This window comes from Simochromis diagramma, unplaced genomic scaffold, assembly GCF_900408965.1.
Source record: "Simochromis diagramma unplaced genomic scaffold, fSimDia1.1 OVJJ01000802.1, whole genome shotgun sequence".
Classification (NCBI taxonomy): domain Eukaryota; kingdom Metazoa; phylum Chordata; class Actinopteri; order Cichliformes; family Cichlidae; genus Simochromis; species Simochromis diagramma.
In genome coordinates, this window is record NW_024387492.1 from 4,223,437 (window position 1) to 4,244,567 (window position 21,131).

At 40.5% G+C, this 21,131-nt stretch overlaps 1 protein-coding gene across 8 annotated transcripts in view; it reads left to right on the forward strand.

Annotated features, from left to right (window-relative positions):
- The first annotated feature begins 416 nt into the window (after positions 1–416).
- The window catches only part of LOC120724672 (1-phosphatidylinositol 4,5-bisphosphate phosphodiesterase beta-4-like), a 68,710-nt gene continuing 47,995 nt past the window's right edge, over positions 417–21,131 (forward strand). For 3 of the 8 annotated variants that reach the window (XM_040016970.1, XM_040016978.1, XM_040016976.1), the window contains exons 1-2: positions 3,727–3,987; positions 7,590–7,631. The gene's annotated coding sequence lies outside the window, so the exon portion shown is untranslated. The other 5 variants (XM_040016971.1, XM_040016977.1, XM_040016972.1 and 2 more) reach the window with 4 other exon arrangements.

The window sequence follows — 21,131 nt, forward strand, 5'->3', positions numbered from 1 at the left end:
GAACCCACAGTCCGTAACTCAGCAAAGGCAAAAAAAGAACAAAAATTGTGTTGGAAACAGCTTAATGGTGTCACTGCTTTCTTTTAAAAGATGAATCAGTGTCTGAAACTCAGTTACAGAGTATGTTTGGAAGCATCTGTGACGGGTATTTGTGCACTGTAGGCTGGTGGGGTTGTCACACTCAAGGTAATGGGCTGGCAGGGGAAGCCTTGATGACCTGCTTCCTGTTATCTCCCAGGTAACAACACAGCCTGCCTATAAATAGACTGTTCACTTCCTATTAATGGCATTGTAATGAAATTGGCTTCAATTTACCTGCTTCAAAACAATAAACTCAAAATTTTATTAGAAATCTGGTATTGATTATGTCACAATTGAAATAAGAACTAATAAAGTCTTTTTCTTCTGTCCTACATGGAAAATACTTTACAAGACAGCCTTGCTCGGTGCTACTCAGAGACACCATGGTTGTTGTGGTAGGCAGTGGCCGTTATCAGGTACCTGATGCTGCAGGTTAAAAAAAAATGGGCGTATCCACAGTGACACTAACCACTTGTTTTTGAACCTACCTTGAAGCCACGGCTTGATCATTATAGCTGTCGCTATTTACAATTTTGAGCAACACAAGTTGAGGAAGTGGTGGTTCTAGCTAGCTCGCCCTAAAGCGTACCCTGCTCTGTTGTCTATTTTACTTTACGTGTGGCCATAAATTGCAAAATAAACATCCCGTTGCGTTAAATAAGAATTTAAACCAGGAAGTGAGCTGATAAACACATCAGGAAAGTGTTAGCTGAGATCACAGATCAACTGAACAGTAGGGTAATTTCCCCAAACACGGCAATAAGAGCAGTTGCCACCTGCTGGCCATTTGAAATAATGCAGGTTTAAGGCAATCTTTTATGTACAGTTTATATCTAAAAGCAGTGTCTACATAACAGGACGTTTTTGGCAGTGGGGGTACCCGCAGTTTAGGAACATCTCTGAAGTAACCCTAACAGAAAACCTGCCATGGCTGGATAACAGGAGAAGTCATATAGAACTATTATGCAAAAACATGCATAGTAGGGTTGCATGCATGTAGATGTCCATAGCCATGTTTGGATCAACACCCATCTAGTTTGACTTTTCCTCTGCCTCAAAAGTCAAATGAATCTTAGGCTGCATCCATAGACCTGTGGGCAGAATTATTATTGTTTGCACTTGGATGCAACTGCAGTAATATCTAATCACTCCATTTCCTGAATGTCCAGTGGTAACACTTATTTTTTTCATCTTTAGCACATTTACAAAAAAACAAAACAAAACCAAAAAACTTGTTACACATTGTGTGAGCGTTGGTGGAGTCTCCCGTGTGAGTCTGTGTACGTCTGTGCTCACTGTGTCAGTGTGCTTGTGTGGGTGACTTTTCGGCTGTCTCTATTACATTTGTACGTGCTGCCAGTGTATGTGTTTTCCACACTACATAAATACTGTGCCCTTCTTAGTCTCAGCTCCACAGCAGAATCCCCACAGGCAGCCAGAGATAAGACAAGCCTAGTCGTCCATAACAACCGCTGTGACCATTCAGAGGCCTCGGTGCATGTCGGCAACTAGGAAGTGAGCTAATTAACCTCAAGTTCAGGACGGAAGGAGAGCAGCTTTTTAATAAGATTCTCTGGGTTATAAAAACAGAGACGCCCCTCCAAACTCCCAGGAATAATATCGCTCTGCGTCTGTCCATCTGCTGCGGGGACGAAGAGAAGGAGGAGGAGGTGTCCTGTAACACCAGGACAGAGAGGAGAAGACCGCAGGATGCTGGCTAAGGTACACTGAGCTCTCTCTCACTCACTCACACACAAACACACACACATACATAGTTACATAGGCACAAAAACACAAGCAGACACTGATGTGAATGTTTGAGTGAGCGAGTGAAATGCTAATCACTGACTGCCTCCACTCCTTGGCCCCCATATATAATCTTAGCTCTCTCCACTTTCCCTCAACTATCATAACACAACCTTAATCCCAAAGTTATGAATGTAATGTTAACACTGAACTTTGCCTTAATCTAGGCTGGATCAAATTCGGATTGTGACTCTAATATTATCCGTACCATTGTTAAACTATCAGACCATGTCCTAAAACCTAAAAATGTCCCATTTAGAGAGATGAGGAAAGACACAGTGCCCTTGGTTTGCAGGGTTTTCCTCACTATACTTCTGTCATCATTTTTGGCCCATTTAGTCTCTGAAGCTCAGAGACTGCTATTTTTTCCTCTAATGATGGAGTGGCTGTAGTTGCTTTTGTACCATTTAGGAGACTGATTGTCATACAATAATTAATTTTGAAAACAGTGTCCACTTAATGGGTCCTTGGAGGCAGGAATAGGCCTCTGAAAGCTACCGAAAGTGTCATGTAGCTTTCTTAAACTTAACCTTAAAAATAACCTTTTCGTTATTGTCTTCGGTTACACTCTTCACATCTTTATTTGAGTCAACTTTCTTCTTACTGCTGCTTGTAAACAGAGGATTTAAATAAGAGGTGGATGGAGCTTCTGTGTTTACAGTCAGAGCTGTGTGTCTGATCATATTAAGCCCATCCCCTCTTCCTTGACATCATACACAGCAAAGCATAGAAAAAACTTTGTGAAATGAAGCATATAGAGCAGTTTGAAGCCTAAACTTTTGTCCCTCCTGGGATTGCTTACATACTTACATCTATATTCTGAGCTCATTATTTTAGACTTTGGCCATGTTTAATATGGCCAGTCACCATTGCAGCGCGTTATATACATATACATGATAGAAAATAAAGAACGGCATAATATGAACCCTTTTACAGAAATCCTACATTATAAATCGGGAGGATGTTTTGACATAAATGGGTTCGGGGATTGTAAGGTGCAGTATTTTTGGAGCTGCATTACCTCCATACTAAGCACTGCAAGTCATGACATCTCAAATAAAGCCGTCAAAGGAGTGTATCTTGTGCACACTAGCAATATTTTTTATGTGCATGCTTGCAGCTGTTTAGAACCAAAATATATTATAAAACATGTAAACATTAAATCAAGAAAAATCCCCCAACAGCTTTGTTCTCATGTGACTGAATTTGTTTTTATACAGTCTAATGCCATTTCCATAGCTTATATAATGCAGTGCAAAGAGATTTGGTGTGCAGCTCCATAGATGTTCAAAAAACGAAGTTAAAACTATAGAAATATGTATATATATTTTTTTTAAATTACAGAACTGTAGCATTAAACACGAAGTAGTTCAGCAGGATCTGGTGTGAAAATGAATAGTGGATGATATCTAGACAACAGCGTCACAGACTGCAAACATATTTCCAGTTATTCATAGTTTATGTAAACCTAAAAATAATATCTTAGAAAAGACTGTTACCGTACATGAAAGTGGCGCCACTATTAAAACTAAGTGTCATAAAGTTGCTGTTGTGTCTTTAGGGGAAGCAGGCCAGCATCACTGTGACTTTACAAAGGGGGGGCACTGTTTGTCTTTATCAACGCATGGCGGCTACAGTAGTCAGCTGTTAGAAAACGGGGGCGGGGCTGGATCTGGTTCTACCGGATGACTCACTCCGTTAACCCAAAGCACACTCATTCACTCATTTACACGCACGCCACCGCGCGATCGCACACGCACGCACACACCCATTCGCGCGCAGGCACGTTAGGTGTGAGTGCAGTGTGTAGTGGTGGGTGTGGGAGGGGATGGGGAGGGCTGCCCGTCTGAAGAGGGGTTCCTAATCAGCGCGCATCAGCACCGTTCATTCTCCACTGGAGGGCGAGTGGTACAAGAACACCGGGACACTCCGGCGGGAGGGAGGCAGAGTAGACAGTCGGAGGGAGACGGGATAGAGCAGCAGCAGCTGGAAGACACGCAGACAGGCGGAGACAGAAAATCCCTACCCGGACCCTGCACAGCATCATTTTCTCTCCGCCGTCGGATTAAACCCCCTCTCCATCTCCAACCGCGAAACCACGTAAGAAACACACATAAAGCTTTCTGATTGCTGCCGAGAGAACAGTCAGAGTTTACCGTGTCTTAGGTTAAGGGCTGCTCGGTTAAACGTGCACCAGACTGAGTTCAATTTAATGTGTTTGTTTTGCTGCCAGACGGACGCTGGACCCTTCATTAAAACTCCATCACGCTAGCTCTCAGCGGCACTCTCCAAATCCTGCTCTCATCAGTCAGACATCCTCTCGCTGCCTCACTCTGTCACACACACATACACACACAGCTGGAAGCAATAGCATTTGCTAGCTAGCTAGGCAGACGCATTTAAATAGACCTTTTGGTTTTTATTATCGAATTCACTCCAGCTTTGCTCGGTGAGCTCTCTGCTAGGTGAATACGGGACTGCAGAGAGCCGCCGCGGCTTGAAAACCTGATGAAATGCGGGGCTTATTGACGTTTCCAACGGCTGTGGGGCTAGCCAGTGGAGCTAGCTGTAGCGGGACAGAGCAGAAGCCAGCCGGCCGATGACAAGCACAGTGCACACTGCACAGTGGCCATAAAAGTCAACCCACAAACCCGAGATTTTATTTCTTGCATTTACTCTAATGGTTGCTTTTTGGTTTATTGCACTACATATTTGGAGCTTAATGCCCTGTGAGATTTGTATGATAATGTAAATTTAACATGCAGAACTGGTGCATTCTCAGTCTGTTTGCTGCTAGTGTGGTAGCTGCAGCTTGCCATGCATGCATCCATCCCAGCTTTGCAAGGTGTCATTGATTCACCGTTACGCCAACTAGAAAACAGTGTTTTTCGTGTGCCCGTAATGCCGGTGTTTAATCAATCAGCACAACGGTGGTAAAGTATCATAAAAATAGTTGCATGGGTGATCAAATGTCATAATTTGTGTGTGAAATCATTCACGGTGTGCTCTTTGGATTTTAAACAATCTATTTTTGATAGGGGAAAAGATGTAATCAGCAGCTTTCCTTGAAACCAGAGCAAATGACAGCCGAAACTCAGCAGGTTCTTCATTTTCATTTCCAAAACCAGTTTTATCCGTTACACCCCGGAGGCAGAGTGATATTTGTTCAGGAATAACATGTGCCTGTGTGTGTGTGTGTGTGTGTGTGTGTGTGTGTGTGGTGGGGGGGGGCTGTGTAGACTTGTTTGCACTGTATAAAGTATTATTTTTCTCCTAACATTAACTTAAGAATGAGTGTAGAAACAAACTTGTTGCATCAGCTGTTCCCCCTGCTCTCACCAACTTGCTCTGCAGCGCTTATTTGCATACTGAATCCGTTTTCTTTTTGGGGGGGAAATTGCTGCACAGGTGTCTACTAGTGCATATTAAATCGACCATCAAGATAGCTGTGGTCAGGCAGCAAAGAGTGTGTCAGTCCCCGTTATTGTGAAACCCTCAGAAGGTCGCCTCCCACTCCCTCCTTCCAGGCGACGTCCTCTGCAGCCTGTGAAACATCGCCTCCATTATGTAAAGAAAAACAAATTCTGCTCTGGCTTATTGACACTGCCACATAAACGTTTGACTGGCGATTACGGAGGCAAACATTACCCTCTCTCGCACAATAACAATCCCTTACCTGAGGCTTAAACCCGGACTGCGAAGCATTTTGATGAAAAGAGGTGGACTAAGAAGCTTAAAGGCTAAGTGAGGGCGTGCAGGTGTTTTTATTATTTTCTTCTCTTTATGGTCGCCCTGACTTTAGTGCACTCGGTGATCAGTGTCTTCTGGGAAATTTATATGGCTGGAGGTTGCTGCACGGTAAGAGTTTGGCTGCATCGTCACAGCTTGTTATATTTGCAAATTCTTCACTTGATCTAAATTGTTAACCATCATTTTTAGTTTTACCGATTAGAACAAAAGTGACTCCAGTTTGCCAGCTTCTGTTATCACTGGTACTCTTTAAAGTTTATCAGCCTTGATAGTAAAGCTGGTGTTATTTTCACCTTGTCCATATGTCCTGCAGGAACTACAGACTGAAGTACTCAGACCAAGTTTTGAGTACTTTGCATGTGCTATGCTGGTTTCCTGAAAGCTGTAGCCCAGTTGATGGTATCCCAACCATTCAAGATAAACATAACTTTATGGGTTTATAGTTGAGCAAACATGCCAAGTTTGAAGGAGGATCCCATGGCATGTTGCCACTTTTTTTTTTTTTCATTTTATTTCTGCCAAGGTTATATAATTGCTTCAGTTTGTTCTTTCTCTGTTTAATAACAGTGTTATTAACAAGGTGTTACATTTTACCGTTTACCTTTGGAGTTTCATCCTGAAATTCTTTGGAAATTGAGAGACATTGTCTTGATGATCTCAAGAAAATACCACAATCTGGATCCAGGAACTTGATTTATGCATGTGGAGGGAATCTTCAGCCCAGACGGATGTACGAAGTCTTGCACTGCTCTGCACTGCTATGCATTTGTAGCTCCTATATGAAGGTTTTTAAATATTGGGATGTGGTTTTAAATCTCACTGTAGATGCTTCTGCTGATTTGGTGAGGACAGACTTCCCAGTCCAGCAATTTTAATTGAAGTTCAGGTGTATCTGGAGTACACTGGAGGGGCACTTTTGTGTCTGTGAGATAATTTGTAACTAAGCATATTATTATGTATATGTTCAGTGCAGAGGAGATTTAGCTCTATTTAAAATGTAAAACTGGGCAGATTGAGGGTGCATACTGGTATATTATATGCAAGCGTTAAGCCAATAAGAAGAAGTTAGTTTAGAATGAAAAAGCTAAGCTACATTTTAAGTCTTGGATGTAAAGACAGTGTATGAAAGAAAAAGGATGAAACTAAAACAGCATCTCAAAGCCTGGCATTGTTTTGTTGTGGATGTGAACTTGATTAGGCCATGAAATGTGTGTAAGACAGACATTACTCAGCATCAACTTTCGGGGTGTTTGTATCTCTGTGGAAAGCTTGAGATTGGCTGTAGGGTTTGGTCCAACTGGAGAAAAATCTCTTTTTCTCTGTCTGTTTTCTCACAGCGTTATTCTTGCCAGCATGATATCGATTTGCTCGAAGGTTGGAGGTTTATTCTAGCGGGACTGGATTTGGAATCCATCCAGTGGCAGTTTACTGTATGTCTTGATTGCCTGTTTGTTTGTTAGTTTTTTCTAAGACTAGCACGCTTTCTCTCCATGGTTTCTGTTAGACTTGGGAGGGCCTGGTCTAGAGTCACTGACCTTTCTCCACCTCTGTCAGTTTGTTTTAACAGTTCTATGATTTGTAGAATCGTTATTTTCTCTTTTGTGCTCCTGCAAAGAGATCTTTGAAAGTGGAAGTCCTGAAAGCCAGATGGACTAACAGACCAACAGACGGGTAATGTGGGCACAGCGACTGACAGGACCAGTATTGTTGTAATATGTTGAAAATATGCTGCATCGCAGAGCTCAACATGTCTGAACTTTGTTTTCTCTGGCAAGGGAGTAAGTGGAGGGAATCGGGATGTGTTCATCTCTGTGTGTGGTTGTATCTCAGCTCCTGACCTTCCTATTGTATAGCAGGGTTTTAGAACTCAGCCAAATAAGTCCACATTCAGGGTTTTGTTATTTATGAAATTCTCTCCCCTTCTAACTGTATGTCCTTTTTTGTCTCTGCAGGCCGAGATATGAACTCCCGCTGAAATTATTGATGCTGAACTGGTGAGTTTTGGGGCTGCCAGTGATCGCTGCAGCAACACAAATTTATTTTTCTTGCGTTGTGTTTCTTAGTTTGTTGTTACATTCTGCCCAACAGCGCCGCTGGCTTACAAGCCCCTGCGGCAAATATTAAAACGACACAGCGTCCAGAATTTAGTTGAACATAAAGTTTGGGAAAACCGAGCTTGCAATAAATCAATCAATGTAACGTATGTGTCAGTGTTTGATCTAACACATTTCTGCGTGTCTGCGCGCACTAATATCCACCTGGATCTTATTTTCCCGCCACTCTTTCTTTGAGGCCTCATTAGCGAATACAGACACTTTCTTTCCCGCATTAAATATTACAAACACGTTGTGCCGAGAACTGGAAAGGACAGACATCTTATTGGATTTGTGCTGAGTGATGAAAGCATGAAGTCTAAATTTTAATTGTATCTTTCATGAAAGGCTGATATTCGCTGATCCCCTGCACACATCACTCATTGATAAGTAGGTTGCGTGACTGAAGCTGTTGCTCTGTGTTCCCCCGTGCCAAGTTTGACACTTTAATGAAGCTCAAATGTGATTGCTGCCTATGTGTTCATGATGTATTTTGTATTAATGATGTGTAGCATCAAAGCTGTCTGTTGGCTTTGCCTGGTTCATTTTCATATGTCTCCTTTTATCGAGCAGAGAGGTGTGTATTATCTCTAAATTATTCTGTTGGCAAGAACCATATGACCAACTTGATAGTGACTAGGAAAAGTAATTCTTAAAACATATCTAAGCATTACTTTAGAAACATGTTTTATGATTACCACATATTATAGTTTGTGATAAAGGTTTGATTATTGAACAGTAAGCTGGTCTCCGCTGCAAACTGCTGGTATTTCTGAAATACACAAAAGGTGTCTTTTGGCAGTCTGTCCCAACAGAGGATTGATATCGCTCCTAACTTGACATATTCTATGGAATACAGTCGTGAAGGTTTTTCAGGAATCTATGCCGTCCTGTGAAAGATTAAGTACACCCTTCTACAGGAATTAAGAGGGTAAATGGTAGCCAGGTGGTGCCAGTCAAATATGATTAATGGATCAGCTGCAAGTGTGAGAATCTCTATAAAAGCAGAAATTTTGGTAGTTTGTCGGTTTTGAGCATTCATGTCTATGTTAACACAATGCCACAATCTTCATATGAGTGAACATCCCAGCAAACTCACCCCAGGGTCAGACCACTCAATTCTCAGAGAAACTGCAAAACCCCAAGAACCACAGCTCAGACTCTACAGGCCTGTTAGCATGTTAAATGTTGAAGGTCATGACAGTACAGTTGGAAACACGAGACTTCAACAATATGGCTTTTTTGAAGGGTTGCTGGAAGAAAGCCTCTTCTTTCTTATATGGCCGCACAGATTAGGGGTGTAGAGTTGCAATCTGGACAACCACAAGACGTCTTGAACTATGTCTTTTGGACAAAGTGGAGATTTTGGCCATTATGATTCCACGATTATTGGTGAAAACCAAATGCAGTATATCAGCGCAGACACTTCATACCAGCTGTCAAGCACGGTGATGGAGGGGCGTGATTTGTGCTTGTTTTGCAGATACAGTACATGGACATTTGGAGTCATTGAGTCGACCATGAACTTCTCTGTATACCAAAGTATTCTACATCTGACTTGGCTGAAATTGGGTCATGTAGCAGGACAATGATCACAAACACAGCAGTAAATCTCTAACTGAATGACCGAAAAATAAAAAATCAGGGTGTTGCAGTGACCTAGTGAAAGTCTAGACCTCAAACCAATTGAAATGTTCTGCATAAGCAGATGCTCACAAACTTCGATGAACTAAAACAACTTTGTAAACACAAGCGGGCCAAAATTCCTCTGCAACAACGTGAGAGTCTAATAAAGTCAAACGAAAACTTATTAATTAGAGTTGTTGTTATAAAGGTGCTTCTACAAGCTATTGAATCACTTTGTTTTCATAGGATGGCAAAGAGTTCTGTGAAGACTGTTTTTCATGTGTATGTTAAGAAAACAGGGCATGAAGTGACATCTACAAGTTCAATCTTGTGATTTACATACCTGGATAATTATGCACTTGTTGAAATAAGTGTTATAAATATCAGTTACAACTTTATACTTGCCTTCCAAATAATGTTTATAGATGACTTACAGGGTCTTTATTACCTGCTTAAAAAGTATGATAAACATTAGTTGCAACCTTACTGTAACCTTTCAGAAAATGTTAATAGATGCTTTGCAGATCAATTTTTAGCTCACAGTATTCATTTACCATTCACTTAAAATGGTAATTATAAAGTACTGTCAAGAATTTACTAATAAAACCCCATCCTATTGGGTTAAGCTTCTACTTTAAATCCACCTGTACCAGTGTGTATGGCTTTTCACAGTAATAGATCGTGGGTAAATAAAAAAAATTGGTGGTCATTGAAATAGACTGCCATATATGTGGCGCTTTTCTAATCATACTGCCCACTCAAAGTGCTATGTGCTACTATGTGTCACATTTAATCATACATTCATACAATATTTTATTTGTCACAGTTTTAATACTTGATCTACGTCTCATCCATAGCCAGTTTGCCTAACAAGCATGTCCTTGAACTAAGGAAGGCAAAGTAAACCCAGCAGAAATCTACACAGATGCAGGGAAAACATCCCAAGGTGGGATTCAAACCAGGAACATTTTTGGTGTGAGGCAACACGCTAAACATCCTAAGCTTACACTTCAGTAACTACATGTGACAGGAAAGAAGGGAACACCCAATCCTTTGTAGACAATGACGAATAAAACAGTATATAATAATCATAGTTTACATTATCAGTTTTGCCATCATGCCTCACCTTATTTTAGCGTGTGTACCATCCTGCTGGTGCAGGCTAAAAAACGTTTTAACTACCAGTGTTAATGGTTATCAATATTTGATACGAATTCTTTTTACCAACATGATTTTTTTTAAACTGTCATCATGTTATGGAGCATTCCTGTAAAAAATCAACACCTCTTTGTGTTGAAGGATAAAATAATAAGTTCAGTGCTTGTTCAAACGGAGAACATAAGATCCTTCCTTCTCACACGTAAGAGAAGCGGTGTCAGCGGCAGCAGAGTCAACACACCTAAATTCCCACTGCAAATATTTACACGGATCCAGCACTCTGCAACTTTGTCCTACCCTGATGCATTTTAAGACCTTGGCATTCATCGAAAATATGGATGTGACAGGCACCTGAGGCAGCACCCGGAGAGAGAAGATATTACTTTTGGAGGAGCTTCATCTTTTAATGTAATCAAGTAGCATAAAGAAAATGAGTCCTCATAAATGGCCATACCAAAATAGTTACAGAGAAATGTAAACGCGGCAAAGTACCTTCTTTTGGATATCCAAAGAAGCTGTAACACTGCTTTTGTGCAAATGTGGCGTCTTTCAGTTGTGCACTTGCTTAGAAAGCTTTCTAAGAAACAACATGAAAGACTGTCCTCGGCCCGTGACAAGGATAAAAGGGTCAGAAAAACCTCAGCATCCGCCCCCCTCCCGACCGCTCTCTGCTCTGATAAAACCACTCAGCTCCACTCCCACAGTCTCATCTTCACGTAACACGATAGCTGATCAAAAAGTGGCCTCAACCCTCACTAATCCAGATGTTGTGGATTATAGAGCTATGTGGGAGTACTATTAGCTGCCTAAAGAAAGAGAGAGATCAATGATGAGAATGCGTGTCTTCACTACAAGGGTAAGTGTGGCTCGAGGGTGAATATAATGACGGGGGTATTCTCTGCAGATTCTAAACCAGCAGCAGAGGGAAGGAGATGGGTGGTGGTGCGAGTGGGGGTGGTGGTACTGTCGGCAGCGAGTGAAAGCAGAGCAGATAGAGAGCGAGCGAGACTCTTACTCTCACACCAACAGATGGAAGCTACAGTCATCAAGTCAATATTTACTCTTTCTTAATAAAAAAATTGGCAGCATCGGCCTCGCTGATTCAGTAGCGGGCAGCAGGAGTATCTGAGCTTGTGCAAAAGAGGATTTGAGGAGTAAAAACAACACTTCAGTGATAATAACTGTGGCTCGGCTCCACGCGTCGGTCTAAAAATACGTTGGGACGAACCCTTCCCTCTCTTTTGTTAAACGCGCACACGCTTGCAATGTGCGCATTCACTTTACCCATGGCTCAATCCACTGTGGGGATACATGTGAACGCAATTTGCACTTCCAATTAAACTGTCGACCTTCGCTCCAGAATGCAAAACGTGATTCTGTACCGTCCTCTCCTGGATAGCTATTATTAACCATCCCAGGCCCGTAATAGAGAGCCCACGGCTTCACAACGCACCGACGAGGATCATTGCAGTCAGCAAAATTATCACATTTATCAACACTGTCAGTACTTGAAGTGGAAAATTAGCAGATATTTTACAGACTTATCGATCAAGCTTTTAATGGTTTATCTGTTTGCGTTACAAATGGGGCAAATGCAGGGAGGTCTTAAGTGTCTTCTTTAGGTGTTTGTTGAAAATAAAGTGGAGCGTTAGTGTGTTTTTGGGAGGATACCAGTCATTTACATGAAGACAGAGAGCACTGTGAGAGAATAAGTTAAGATTCTGAAAACTGCAGAGTACATAGGGCGAGGGTTAGCCTAAAGCATCCCGCCCAGCCTCTAACACAGTTTCAACACATGACTTGCTGGCCTGATCAGATGACTTGATAAACAGCAGGAATGTTGCTTCTTCCTCTCTCTACAACACTGCCCTTGTGGTAGTGTGTGTGTGTGTGTGTGTGTGTGTGTGTGTGTGTGTTTAATTTAAATTATATAGCAGTGATATAAAGATGTTCAGGTTGGATTACGGATTATGTTTTTTGCTGAGTTTCCTGTAATGTCCTGTGGCATTATCATAACATGACTTTGTGTGTGTGTGTGTGCCAGAGGGGTCTCTTTAGGCAGCCCACTACTCTACAAGATAGCAATTATGTAACACTTCAGAGATTAGCTTATCATTTACCCTGCTCAGCTCAGTGGAAATGCAGAACACAGTACATGGCACAATTGTCTTTACTTTGTTGTTGACTTGGATAATAATAATGGCTGCAGGGGAATTCCTGCTATATATGTAGATATAGTCGTTAATATGGGCCTAATTTATGTCTTTCTTTGGTTTTTTTTTGGTTTGAAAGACAAAGCGGATTTTAATGGCATTTCTTTTGGAGGCTTTCTTTGGAGTTTGTAACTCATAAACTGAAAAGTACAAGCAGCGAAACAAACAGATTTTAGGTGGAGTATAAACACTGGGTTTAATAGGCGAATAGTTCCCTTCACATGGCTTTCCAAGCACTGCCAGAAATTTGTCAAAGAGCCTCGTGCATTTTTCATCAGCCACTTCTTGCATGTCATTTAAACAAACCTCTGTCCTTAGCACATAATTCCTTTAGATGGCTATCATAACAAACTGTAGAAGCAATGTGAAGTTTAGAAAAGTGTCACGAAGCACATGGTAAGAGGACAGATGTAAATTTTCCAGTGAAAAATGCTCAGACATTTTCCTTAGGTGACGCAATTATAACACACGACATAGACTAGGAAATTCTATATGCTGTATATATTTACTAGATAGGAAATTGTAAATTATATATCACACATTGCGTTCACATGCATATACAGTACATATATCTATGATTGTTCCTAGCACTTGCTGAATTATAAAGACGTTTCCATTTGCGGAAGACGATCTCTAGAGCTTCAACAAGCTTTGTCTCTGTGTCCTAGTAGTGCCTTCTAAGGTTCACTTGTTGCATGTTTTTGCATTATACATTCATGTTCTTTTAAAAGCAATGACAAATCAAGAGAGTACTGTGCCAATTTCTCGAGTCACCTCTCATTTCCTTATGTTTTGCTTCCAAGGAGCCAGAGTTTCTGCTAATTTCTTTAAAGGGGTCTTGAGCAATTGTTTCCCAAAGTTTAGTTTTAGGACATCAGGCCGCTCATTTACTCATCTTCAGTCCAGTTCTTGTACCTGACCATTTTTAGAGGAATATTTTGTTTAAGATACTTAGCACTCCCTGTAGCATAAAAAACTGTTAAGCATAAAAAAAAGTCACCTAACTCAAGGGGCGAACCAGTATTTTGTCTACATGTAAAAGTCATCTTGGCAAAGAACCTAAACTTTAGATGGCTGTATGTCTCCAGCCATGTATGAAACACGGTGGAGGCTCTCTCATGTTGGGCTGCATTTTCGTTAAAAGGATTTTGTTCAAGTTAATGGAATTATAAATGCAGAGTAAAGACTGCTTAAAAACATTACAAGAAAGCTGCCTAAGAGAGTTTAGAGTCTTTCAAGCTTGTTGGAATAGTTTAAACTTGCGTATATTTTGCCTTATACATGAGGGGTGGCTCAATACTTGCATTGCACAGTATTATAAATAAATAAAACTGAAAAGAGGCTGAACATCAAACACAGAACACAATAGTTGTGTGTTTCACTGAGAGTGGCTCAGTAAGCACACACAAACTCCTTTTGTTTATGAAGCTCCTGTTATTATTTAGTAAACCTGCTAGAGTTTGAATTAACAGTGAGAAGAAAACTGTATGAGCAGTTTCACTGCAGCACTGAAAGCAATGATTACTTTCACCTTAGGCCTTCAATTAAAAGCCTCTTCCAGACATGCACCTCATTATGCAAATGCACCGGTAATTTTATTTGTACTTTTTGGTTCAAGTCACTTTTCTGCAGAAGTCAAGATGACAATCTAAGGAGGTCAAACATCCTGTTAGATCAGTCTGTGGACATGTTGTTTATTATTACACACGGTTATACTTAGCTTCCCATCAATTTGCTCTCCTCAACGGCTTAAAGTATGAACAAACATTCAGATTACTCAAAATGCAGTCGCCGTGCTTAACTCTTTACTACTGTGTGATTTTTACAGCTAAAAGCTGATTAGATTTCATGCTGCACACAGTGTGAAATGTTTTCTGCTCAGCAACTGAGAGCATATTGGTTGCCACGTTGAGGAGTTGGAGTTGCAGAGATCGGATATTAACCTAATAGCTTACTCTGGCTGCTCTGTTTGTTCTTTAATGAAAAATAATTTGGTGACGATTTTTGATGAATGTGTAGTCCATTTCATTTTCTGCGGCAAATTGAAATTTCTGCCTTCCTCGCAGTCAAAGGCACCCAGCATTGTGTCGTTGAAGTGTTTTTAATGTGAACTAGAAGCAGCTGTCTGGTTGATATTAGGAGTAATATAATACAACCGTGCATCTGTGTTAGAGTGTACAGTAGACGGTCAGCCAGTGAGGTCAGTGAGGTCAAATTATAAACATTCATGTGGGATGACATGAATTCATCATCTCCTGTCAATCCTTTGTGTGTTAATAGACTAACAAGAAGAACAAATAAATGAAAGGTTAATACGTTTTGTAAAGTGCCAGGGACTTCTTGTCCTTGTCCGTCCTCACTGTTGCATAAGGCAAAAAAAATTTAAAATCATCTGTTACCATCTTGGCTCTGTGATTCAGCCAATGTAGTCTAGAAGCCAGTTAGATGCACAGGGCATCAAAAACAAATTGTTGTGGCAGCATCTTTGCTGAATTCAGCCATGTTTGACCTGAAAATGAGAACGGGACCAATACATGTGGCAGACTCAAATCATTAGCTTTTCACACACCATTAGCAGCACATGTTTCATATTGTTATGTTTGGCTTGACTTGAAGCATTAGATGGCGTCTCAAGCTGTGGAAGAGTGTCAGCTGTGAGTCACAGCAATGCTGGCTGAAAAAGCAAAGTGTAAGTGCATGTTTGGATAAAATGACTCTGCTCTGCCTTGCTTTAGGGTCATGGAAAAACAAGAACCTTTTCTTTCACGCAGGTGTTTGCTGCTTTTAGTGCCTACAGGTGAAAATGGGGTCAAAGTTTAAAAAAATGTTGAAATTAATTTTAAAGCTGTGAGCAAAAACATGATAATCACAACCTGCAACATCAGAGAGAACCACGTTCTCTTTCTTGTCGTTTTTGCCTCTCACCAATCTCTTCTAACAGTACAGCCTTTTTCAAATACCAGTTGCCAAACGTTATGTGTGAATTGCTGCTTTGTATGCATGTGTGTCTGCAGGAATACACAGACTTGTATTTGCAGAGGAGCAATAATCAGCTGCCACTCTAGAGACTCTCAGCTATGCTGATTTTAATGACCAAAGCATCCACCATATCTTAGCAACTAAGTCCAACTAAGTACGCAGCTTTGGTGAGAGCAGTGTAGCGGCACAACTTTGAAAATAAGAACAAAGGAACCACCCAGTCCTTTGCACCATTATGTTGAACAGATGAAAAAAGTAAAAAATTAAAAATTACATAGGTGGCACACCAAGACTGGATGTTTTTTATGTATTCAGGAGAGTCTTTGGATTAAAATTGCCTAAGCTTTGTTAATAAATGCATAAATGTTTTTGTTTTTTTTACTTCTGTAACCATTTTGTCTTTTTAAACTCCTTCAAAAACTCAATTTATATTGTTGAGATGATTTTATAGAATAACCTGGGCATGAATCAGATATCCACATTCACTTGTCTCTATCATGTGGCTCTACAGCTAATCAGCCAGTCCTCGGCTGCCTTCTTACACCTACATGAGCATAACCTCTGCATGTGAAGGACATGCATTTTATGGTGAACAGACATTTCTTTGAAAATGTCAAAAACACTCATGTGGAGAGACATTGTTTTCATTTTTGAATGATTTTTTTATTTTTATTTTTATAATGAACCTGTATTATATAACATTGGGCAGATGGATGACTGCAGTGTTATAGATTCCTGGTCTGAAACTTAATCCCGACAGTTTTTCATGTCATAGCAGCACAAATTATGCTGTGTAATAGCTATGAGCTATTAGCTGAGGTTGAATGGTTTCCTACCATTGGTCCATGCTAATAAAATCTACTAATTAGCCTGCACAATGGCGGAAGGGGAGAAGTGCTCTCAGTTTGTGTCTGATGTGCGCAGAGAGACCAAGACCTAATTTTTTCCTTGTTAAAGACAGTCGTCCATCATTCTCCAAGGCAAAGCGAGCGATATTCTCTGACTCACTAAGCAGAAAAATCCTCCCGCTCACCTTCTCTCTCTCTCTCTCTGCCAGGATTTTACTCTCTTTGGCTGCCTCTCACTCTTTGGCCCTCAGGGAGCTGGCTTCTGACAGCATCACACAGAAAAAATAAAATTGAAAAGTCAAAGTGTATGTGAAATGTTTTGGTGCCTGTGCAGCTTTGTCTTTGTCTGCTTGCCTTTCTCCCTTCCTCCATTGTTCTCTACCGCTCTCAGGATGCCGCCCTCTTTGTCTTTACCTCCTATTTCAATTTCACCCACGTTCTACTGTGAAGACAGTAAAGAGAGTGATGTTTCAGGTTATTTATTCCATTCATGCCTGCGTGGGTCTTTCTGATGGATTGTAGTACATGAATCTATTGGGAGAAAAAAAAGGATGAAAACCAAAAAAACCTCATAAATAGTTGAGAGAGCTTCTAGCACCGCTCCTGGCATGACTCATTTTGTTTATACTGCAGTGTTAGCAGAAACCGAACGTAAGTTCCAATGAATGGTGATAGTATTGAGTTAAAGTCTTTAGATTTTAACCGCTTCCACGCTACAATACTAGTCCGTGTCCCCGTTTTCGAAGGTTGCAGAGAGTGGACATTCATCGAAGAGGTCATCCGGCACTATCACTAAAGTGGATGCAGCATTTTGGTTGCTTCAAATTAAGTTGTGTTGGAGTTTTGAGATTTTAAAGCCGGTTAAACAACACCAGTTCTTACAGAGTCATTGTTATACAACTGTTGTTTACTCTCAATTTTCTTTTTAAATTATGCTAAGTAAGTAAAAAGGTCAATATTTGCTGATGTGTTTTGATGTGTGTGACTTGGTGTTGAATCGAAGAAGACGTGAGGTATCCAGAGAGATGCATTTCTTTCATTTTTCCTCATGTTTTCAGGTTTGTCACTAAATAATTGTAATTTGTACATTTTAGTCATATAAAAAAAATTAGGCTGGTGTTTATGCAGTTCATGAAAATGGTGCTGAATGGTATACTGCACAACTTCACTATCACTATTCCTTGCAGTATAGAAGTATGTTACTCAAAATATTTGTATTGAGTGATTGTGGATACAGTTTACGAACATATAGAAGTATTTTGGTTCGTTTTTTTCCCTTTGTTTGTTGCCACAGCAACAAAAACAATCAGAAGAGCTCCACATGTCTGAATCGTTCAGAGGTTCATGATTTCGGATCTTGATTTTTAAATGTTCGTCTTTCATAAACGTTACTAATGTTGCTAATTAACCACAGTTAGTGAAACTGATTCTTAATAGGTACTGCATACATAAAGGTCCTACTTAAAAGTTGTTGTGGACTCCTTCAGCAGCTGTGAAAAAAGCTACGTTCTGGGGTTTAGAGTCACCACCAAAGATAAGACGCAAACATTATTACTTAATTTGAATACTTCCATTCGTACAACAGGTACTTCTTTGGGTAGAGTGTTACTTTCAACGGGTAGTTTTGTTTTGTCTGCTAGCAGCAGTAACATGCAGCGGTAACATTTAACTAGCTTGTGGCTATTCACTACCTGGACTTTCATAACAGTAACCCTTCAACCTACAATACAATACAAGAAGTAATAGACAAAGGAGTTCTTAAAAAAAAACTTTATTGGATTTATAAAAACAGGCTAGTAAATATCCTGGCTTAAAAAAAATAACTTCTTTGTTATAAACTTTATTGATGCATTTATGTTATTTGTGGTCAGTGCAGCTGTGTGGTCTTTTTTTGTATGAGTTGGATTGAATTTGATGAATGTTTATTGGTATCTTTTTGGGCTTCTGGATGTGTCCAGGTTATTGAAGACTCCTCCTATTGGTGGAATTTTACTGTTGGAATTTTCCACTTTCACCCTAGGTTTGGATGAACACCATATTTGGAAGGCCCCAATTAGTGGAACACCAATAGAAAAGATTCGGTGTGTTGATAGATGAAGGCCTGCATACCAAAACATGCTCACCGTGCCATGAGAATAAAGCCATTGGAGTTTGTTGGTATTTTAGTTTATTTCACACTCTACATCTTGATAGTTATGAATACACCATCTAGATACTTTTAGTGTACTTCATGTAGCTACATTTATGCACATAATAGAAAGTCTAAGTCCAGAGAAATGGGATTCTAGACACAACAAAAGTCTTAATGCCATGGTGACAAGTTTCTAGTCCTAGCAGACTCATGTCTGTAACATTAAGTCAGGTTATTTTCAGAAACTGGAAACGGGGGATTTAGTAACTTCCAGGAGCCTCAACTGGAAACCTTACATTGACATAAAGACATAATCCCCATAAAACTGAAAAATGTAATTTTTATGCTCTGATTTGTTTGAAAAAAATTTCTGTGAAATGCATAAATTTGTAAATGTAGGAGATATCAGCCAACTAGCTCCTGATGGCACCTTCCAAACTGCATTACAGACAGTAGACTGGTGTGAGCTATTATAATGAAATGGTGATGTATGAAAGGTGAAGTGTAACTTCAGTGTTAATGTTTGTCAAGCTTTCTATCCCCCAGTCTTCAGTCTGGTTTTCCTACTTTAGTCCTCTGAGAAAACAAACTATCCTGCATGACACAGCTGCACACAAACACGGGGGGAGGGATTTCTCAGAGTCCTCCTTTGGTCGTTTTGAGAGCTGATGTTATTTAATGTCCCTTCAGAGTCACTCTCAACATAGTTGCAATCGGGGGCCAAATGAGAATTATCATCTCAGTGCCCTGACAGGTGCTGCTCATGGCAGCAAAGCCGTCAACAGCGTGTCCCACAGAGAGCTGCGCGTCAGCCTTTGGGTTGGGTCGATTTCCTGAGGCGGGGACATATGCCGTTAGTACTTGAACTGTCATTCTCTTCACCTCCAGACCAGTTTATGTGAGGCATTTTGGTGTAAGCTTGTATGTGTAGATAATGGCGTATTATTTTCAGATTAGGCTATTTCAGGTAACACGGATAATGTCATTTCCCCGGCCAGATCCCATCCTGTGATACCTGCGGGAGTGTGTGCGGTTGGCAGTGTTGTTGTTTTAATCAGCACCCCTGTGTGCTTCCCCTGTAAAGCCGTCATTTGTTGAGTGATGGTTGGCACAGCTGTTACTGTTTATACCATTTAAATCCTGTGACAGGCAGGGGAGAGATTAGCAGCTTCTTACCTGTTGCTTTAATCAAAGGAATGATTACCGCATGGCTGGATGTTACTTAGAATAGCACCTACTAAAAATATACTCATGTGTGTGCATGTGTGTGTCCGCACAGATGCACAGAAAGAAGAGGTGTAGCAAGAAACATCTATTTTTTGTTTGATATTGTGTATTCATGACTGAACTCTTTTAGCTGTGCTGCTGGTTGGAGTTTCCATGGTAGCACAATTGAGTTCCAGTTTGTTAGCTTTGTCTGCTAAAGTGTAAAATATCTGTGTCCACTTAGCAGCATCATCGCTTATTTTCTTCTACTTATTATTATCCGTAGTAACAGCAGCAGTAGTATTTTACATCTTTCCTATGTCGATTCATTCTTACGTCGATGGATAAAAGAGGCCTGGTGAAAAAGCAGGACCCAAGTATTGTTAGCCTGTTCTCTTTATAGGGCTCTTACTAAATTACTTAGCAGAACATGAATATTGGTGTCTGTACATGTGTCATGGCTTTTTTGATACACAGTGTATCTGCTGATGCTCTACCCTGGCTGAAGAGGCCTGTGAACAGCTCTTGTCCAGTGAGTCCACTTGACATGTGGAATATTTGATCTACATAAGCTGCAACTGTGGGAGAGGCCTATCTACATGAAGAGGGGGAGAGAGGGATCGGAAGCAGATGACTCAAAATAGATGGTGCCAGATCAATACCAAGCTCTGTATTAACTTCATTACATGGGCCTGCTTTTTGCAAGGCCCAGCTGATGCTGGGATTTTTTGGAGGTGATTTTTTTTGGTAGTAAAAATGTTGTATATATGTAGAGTGAGGTCAATAATTAGTTGCACAAAACACAATTTTTGCACTTGTACTTCCAAGTACTTGACTCAAGTGCAGCGTTTCAGCTTTAATGTTGTTTTTTTTGGTCGGTTTTTTTGTTTGTTTTTTGTTTACAAACATTTTTAATTAACAAGTTAGGAATTAATCAGAAGTTGGATAGACGAGCAGTTTCGTGGCCAAGTCAAGCCTGTTCCCTCATTATTTCATGACAAATGATGCGGGCATAATATCTGAAGTTATAGTTTTTTTTACTATAATGTTAAAAACAGGGTGCTGAGAGACGTCAGTGCAAACCAAACAAGCAAACCTATGGGAGAAGTCGCAAAAACATTAGGTGTGGTGCAAAAAGAATGAACGCACCGAGCAGCTCAGCAGCACCAAAAGGCCTGAAAAACCACAGAAGACAACTCGAGTGTGTGACGACAGTTTCATTGTTGAGAGAAACAACTTT